The 5,999-nt window shown below is 36.6% G+C and overlaps 1 pseudogene; it reads left to right on the top strand.

Moving 5' to 3' along the window:
• The first annotated feature begins 238 nt into the window (after positions 1-238).
• On the top strand, positions 239-3,186 carry LOC102963971 (annotated as a pseudogene).
• The last annotated feature ends 2,813 nt before the right edge of the window (positions 3,187-5,999 follow it).

Genomic DNA, 5,999 nt, shown 5'->3' with positions numbered 1-5,999 from the left:
TCCTTATAGGTTTGCACTCTTTAATCTCTCTCCCACTGTAGGAACATTACATATGTTGTTGACTCCAATATGAGTTGTTGTTTTTTTCTCTGTCATTTCCCTTGGTTGTTTGTTTGTTTGTTTCAGGCTTTTATTTAAATTCTAATTAGTTGATTTTTTAGTGCCATCTGCTCCCGCTGACCTGAATCACTGACTGCACAGCTCCAGTAGCCTGGGTCCCCAGTTAGCCAACAATATTTGGAGTTCTTACAACATGGCAGACATTGACACAAAAACAGTCTGAACTTGATCAAGATCTGGATGATGTTGAAGAAATAGAAGAAGAAACTGGCAAAGAAACAAAAATCAAAGCACGTCAGCTGACTGTTCAGATGATGCAAAATCCTCATATTATTGTAACCCTTGAAATAAGACTTGATGGTCTGATAGAAACACCAGCAGGATACATTGAGAACTTGCCTAGGGTAGTTAAAAGACAAGTGAATACTCTCAAAAACAGTAAGTTAGGTGTGCAAAAATAGAAGCCAAGTTCTATGAGGAAGTTGATGGTCTTGAAAGGAAGTATGCTGTGCTCTGCCAGCCTCTATTTGATAGTGATTTGAGATCATTAATGCAACTTATGAACCTATGGAAGAATGTGAATAGAAACTGGATGAGAAAAATGAAATTTTGTAGAAGATGAAAGGAAAGCCAAGAATAAAGATGAGAAAAAGGATGAAGAAAAAGAAGACTCCAAGATAATTCCTGAATTCTGGTTGACTGTTTTTAAGAATGTTGACTTGTTCAATGATATGGTTCAGGAATATGATGAACCTATTCTGAAGCACTTGAAAGATATTAAAGTGAAGTTCTCAGATACTGACCAGCCCCTGACGTTTGTCTGAGAATTTCACTTTGAACCAAATAAACATTTCACAAGTGGAAGTGTTCACAAAGACATATACGATGAAATCAGAAGCAGATGATTCTGATCCCTTTTCTTTTGATGGACCAGAAATTATGGGTTGTACAGGGTGCCAGATAGATTGGGAAAATGGAAAGAATGTCACTTTGAAAACCATTAAGACAAAACAGAGGGACAAATGGGTGGCTCAGTTGGTTAGGTGACCAATTCTAATTAAGAGTTGCCTGGCTCCGATTGTAGTCTCACGGACATGGAATCAAGCCCTATGTTGGGCTCTGTGCTGACAGTGTGGAGCCTGCTTGGGTTCTCTGTCTCTCTTTCTATCTCTGTCTCTGCCCGTTCTCCACTTGCTCTCTTTCTCACTCTCAAAATAAATAAAGATTTAACAAAAGAAGCAGAAACACAAGGGACATGGGGAAGTTTGTACTATGACCAAAAGAATTTCCAATGACTAATTTTTTTGCCCCTCCCCAAAATTCCCAAGTGGAGCTCTGGATGATGATGATGATGATGAAGCTATCCTTGCCATAGACCTTGAAATTGGTCACTTCTTACATGAGCGTATAATCCCAAGACTAATGTTATACTTCACTGAAGGAGCCATTGAAGATGATGATGATGATGATGACGAAGAAGATGAAGAAGCAGATAAGGAAGGGGAAAGAGAAGGAAATGAGGAAAATGATCCAGACTATGACTCAAAGAAAGATCAAAACCCAGCAGAGTAGAAGCAGCAGCGAAGTAGTAAGTATATGGCCTTCAGGATAACCGGCACTGGTCTACCTTCTGCTTCCCTGGGAGGGATGAATTTACATCATGTGATAAGCCTATTTGAAACTTTTTGTTGTTATTGTTTGTTTGCTAGTTTTTGTTTTTGTGGCCTAAAATAAAAAATTTCAAATGTAATTTTAGTTCTCACACACACACACACACACAAAATTCTAGTTAGCTAACTTATAATGTAACATTAGTTTTAGGAGAATTTAGTGATTCATCACTTAACATATAACACCCAGTGTTCATCCCAACAAGTGCTCACCTTAATGCCCATCACCCATTTAGCCCATCCCCCCACCCAACACCTCTCCAGCAACCCTCAGTTTTTCTCTATAAGTCTGAGTCTATTTTATGGTTTGTTTCTCTCTCTTTTTTCCTTTCCCCTGTGTTCATTTTTTTGTTGTTGTTTCTAAAACTCCACATGAGTGAAATCATATGGTATTTGTCTTTCTCTGACCTACTTATTTCACTTAGCAAAATACACTCAGCTCCACCCATGTCATTACAAATGCCATTTCCCTTATTAAATGTTCTGTCTGCATGCTATTTGTTTGGGAACCATAGACTGCCTTAGTTGACATGGTACAATTTTCCAATCGTCCACTTTAGTATTGTTTACGCTTCCTTGTGGCATTTGTCTCCATTTCTACTTTAAATTAGTTTTATGTGTTTATTTAAATATTTCCTGGCTCCCCCTCTAGTCTAAAAGCTCCACAAGAATGGAGCTCTTCAATTTTTTCCTTACTATTCTACCTTCATTATTTGCTATTATCTGGCATACAGTAAAAACAGTACATATATTAATGAATGAATAAAATAATGAACATGTAAATGAAAGATTAAGTGAGTTTTCCAATGTGTTCTAAGAAAAAAAAATCATAGTATTGGAGAAAGGAAGAACGGTAAACTGTAAGAGGATCTAGAACAAGTTTAATCACAAACAGAATCCCTTGTTTATTATTTTCCTATAGGATATAAAGCAGCCATTTAGGTAACAGATCTATTTTTTTTTCCTTCTAAACTGTAACTCATTTCAAGGTATGTTGCCATTCAATGAAGCCTGCTCTAGCGGTTCAGTCTTTTGTTGCTGTGGGTTAAAGAATTGTGCAGGCAATGACAGTGCAGCTTTTGCAGCAGAGCAAATGAAGACAGAGTGTTCAAACTCTTCTTACTGCAATCAGTCAGGGAAAGAATGTGGGGCCTGGATAGAATGGAGGCGGGTGAGGATACACATGTGATACAGACAAGTAGCATACAAAGCAACAACAAAGGACTAGTCCCCAGTTAAGACCTCTCTTTCCCAAAACTACTAAAAGAAGGCAAACATTATGGGAATGGTTATATTTGGATAACATAAGTTAGAGTCGTCAACAATTTTTGCTGAAAATAAGCAACTCCCTTTTTCTCGTTCTTAGCTAACAATCTTCCCCTTTAGCTTACTCAGAGAACAGAAGCACGATTTTGTGGCTTTTGAGATGCAGGAAGCCTTTAGGGAATGGAGTTAGTGGGTAACAGGCAATTATAGGTGAGGTGGATTTGAAATGTGTTGGAAATAAAGGCTAAGCAGTCCTACAATTATGTATAGAGAGTTGTCTGTGGACCCTTGCTACTATGGTGTTGCCATTATTTTACGATGCAAATCTACAACTGTTTATTTACTGTTTTAAAAATATGCAATAAGCCCTTTTTAGCACCATGGTATTAAAAGAAGGTAATTTTTAAAACTTTTTTTATGTTTATTTATTATTTTTGAGAGAGACAGAGCGCAAGTGGGGGGAGGACGAGGAGAGAGAGGGAGACACAGAATTCAAAGCAGACTCCAGGCTCTGAGCTGTCAGAAACTGCGAGATCATGACCTGAGCTGAAGTCAGTCACTTACCCGCCTGAGCCACCCAGGTGACCCCCCAAAAAGGTAAATTCTTTTTTTTTTACATTTTATTTATTTTTGAGAGAGAGAGACAGACAGAGCACAAGTGGGGGAGAGGCAGAGAGAGAGGGAGACATAGAATTCAAAGCAGGCTCCAGGCTCTGAGCTGTCAGCACAGAGCCCAACGTGGGGTCGAACTCACAAACCGTGAGATAATGACCTGAGCTGAAGTTGGACACTTAACTGACTGAGCCACCCAGGCACTCCCAAAAAGGTAAATTCTTAATGACAAATTAAACACTGAATTTTTGTGCATCAAGAAAGTTAATGATAAATGTGTAACTTGCACTAAATGGTTATCTTTACCACTTACCCTCAAGGTCATAGTTATGTCATTGACCGTATTAAGAGCAGAACATAAAATTCAGCTAATGGAGAAGGGCCATCTACTTCAATGGCCATTTCTATATTAAGCAGATATTAAATATGTAACAACACATGCAGTGGCAAAAGTTGTGTTTATATATTGCTCTATGAAGCAGGATGTTTTGTTCCAAACAAATGAAAATGACTGTTTTTATTCTAAGGTTTTTTTGCACACGTATGAGGAATGAAGTGATAGCTATTGGCTCCATTCACAGATTTTTCTGAATTAGTTAAATGGTATTAGTTTTATATCAATCAAGAAATGTTTCAAACAATAAATTCATTAATCAGGCTCTAAGAGTTGAATGTATCTCATCCAATTAGGAAGCTCATTCTGTCAAAGATGAAATATATAACATTAACATTATTATAAATGCATATATACAGTTAGAAAAAAGATAACCCTGAAAATATTTCAGTTTTTAAGTAACTAAATTAAATAGGGTCACAAGATTGTCAGAAATGCATGCAAACACACATAATACTCTATAAAAATAAAATAAGAGTAAGGATTTTATGAGAAATATTGATTATTGAGCTCCCTTCACTAATGACTTAAAAATCAGGCTAGAAGTAAAATAGCAAGTAATTAAGGAACAATGTACAAAAGCGACAATGTCTGATAGAGAAACAGCAGGAATCTTATTAAAAAGAATAGACCAGGAAATTGAACCAAGAAAAGGATTTACAGATATTGAAAAATCTATTGATTTATTTTCCTACTTTCCATAAGTAACTTTGACAAAGCATGGTTATATATGACCAAAAAAGGGTTCCATCTATTTAGTTGTATGTCTAGGCATAACAATTTGTCTCCTGCCTGTATTTAACCAGCTGACATGACTGTTTCAGTGATCAAAAGAGCCCAGAGATTAAGGTACTTTTTTTGGTACAACTCCTAACTCTTGGAATGACTTCATGATAATAGCTGAAATGATATTTGTTTTAAAACACAGCCTTAATGCCTGGGCCTTTCCTACATTACTACTAAACTAGTAGTGAAAGACAATATATGTGATATAAGACAGATTATACTGTAAGCATAATTTGGGAAAGACTAATAGAAATATGGTAAATTTTTCTAGGTTGCTTTGAACAGAATGTTTTTTTAATTGTCCAGCATTATATATTTATATATATGTGCATGTATATACACACATATATAAAGAAATATTCTCTTAATGAGCTAAATCAGAAATGAAGTGTGATTTAAAGTAAAAACCTACGTAAGTTCAAATGGGCAAGGTTATTTTGTGTTAACACAAATCTTCAAATATCTGAGGTGGATTTCATATTTTGCTCCCGTTACCTGTCTGAATCAGGGGAGTAGTGGGGCTGTGCACATCACAGTCTTTCAGTTACTCAGGTTAATAAAGACTCCTCCTTGACTCGTGCATTCTGTAAAGGAAAAAAAATAGCAATCATCCACTGACTCTTCAAGATGCCAGAGCTATACTTTCACCACTTCAGTCACATTTTTTGGCCAAAACACATCAAACAGGTGTATCTAAATTCAAAGGAATAAAAGAGTGCCTGGCTGGCTCAGTCAGTCATTAGAGCATGGGACTTTTGATCTCTGGGTTGTGAGTTTGAGCCCCATGTTGGCTGTAGAAATTACTTAAAAAATAAAATAAAACAAAATAAAAATTTCTAAAAAAAAAAAAAAAAAAAAAAAAGGAGAAAGCACAATCCCTATCATGTGTTCAGAAAGGAGAACTGGAAAAACAGCAGTAATAATTCAACTTTCTAGTCACTAAATATTCATTTCACTCCCCTTTGCCTGTGACATACATTCACCACCTTCCCAAGAGAGAAAACCCAAAACTCCATTTGGTTACAGCATTGAGCTCAAAGTTCAGGATCTCTGGATAATAGATGAGTGGTAGTCTCTACGTTAGGTCCAGTGGTGGCTCCTTTTGTTCATACAAACTGTAAGGGCAAGCTATATGTACCCCCAAACCCAAGATGTGTGAGCATAACAGGGGCAAGACAATGCAATAAACACTTGTGTTCAGAAAAGGAAAG

The sequence above is a fragment of the Panthera tigris genome, chromosome B4 (genome assembly GCF_018350195.1).
Source record: "Panthera tigris isolate Pti1 chromosome B4, P.tigris_Pti1_mat1.1, whole genome shotgun sequence".
Taxonomy (NCBI): Eukaryota; Metazoa; Chordata; class Mammalia; order Carnivora; family Felidae; genus Panthera; species Panthera tigris.
The sequence above is the reverse complement of the archived record's forward strand: the minus strand, read 5'-3'. Positions and strand labels throughout refer to the sequence as shown.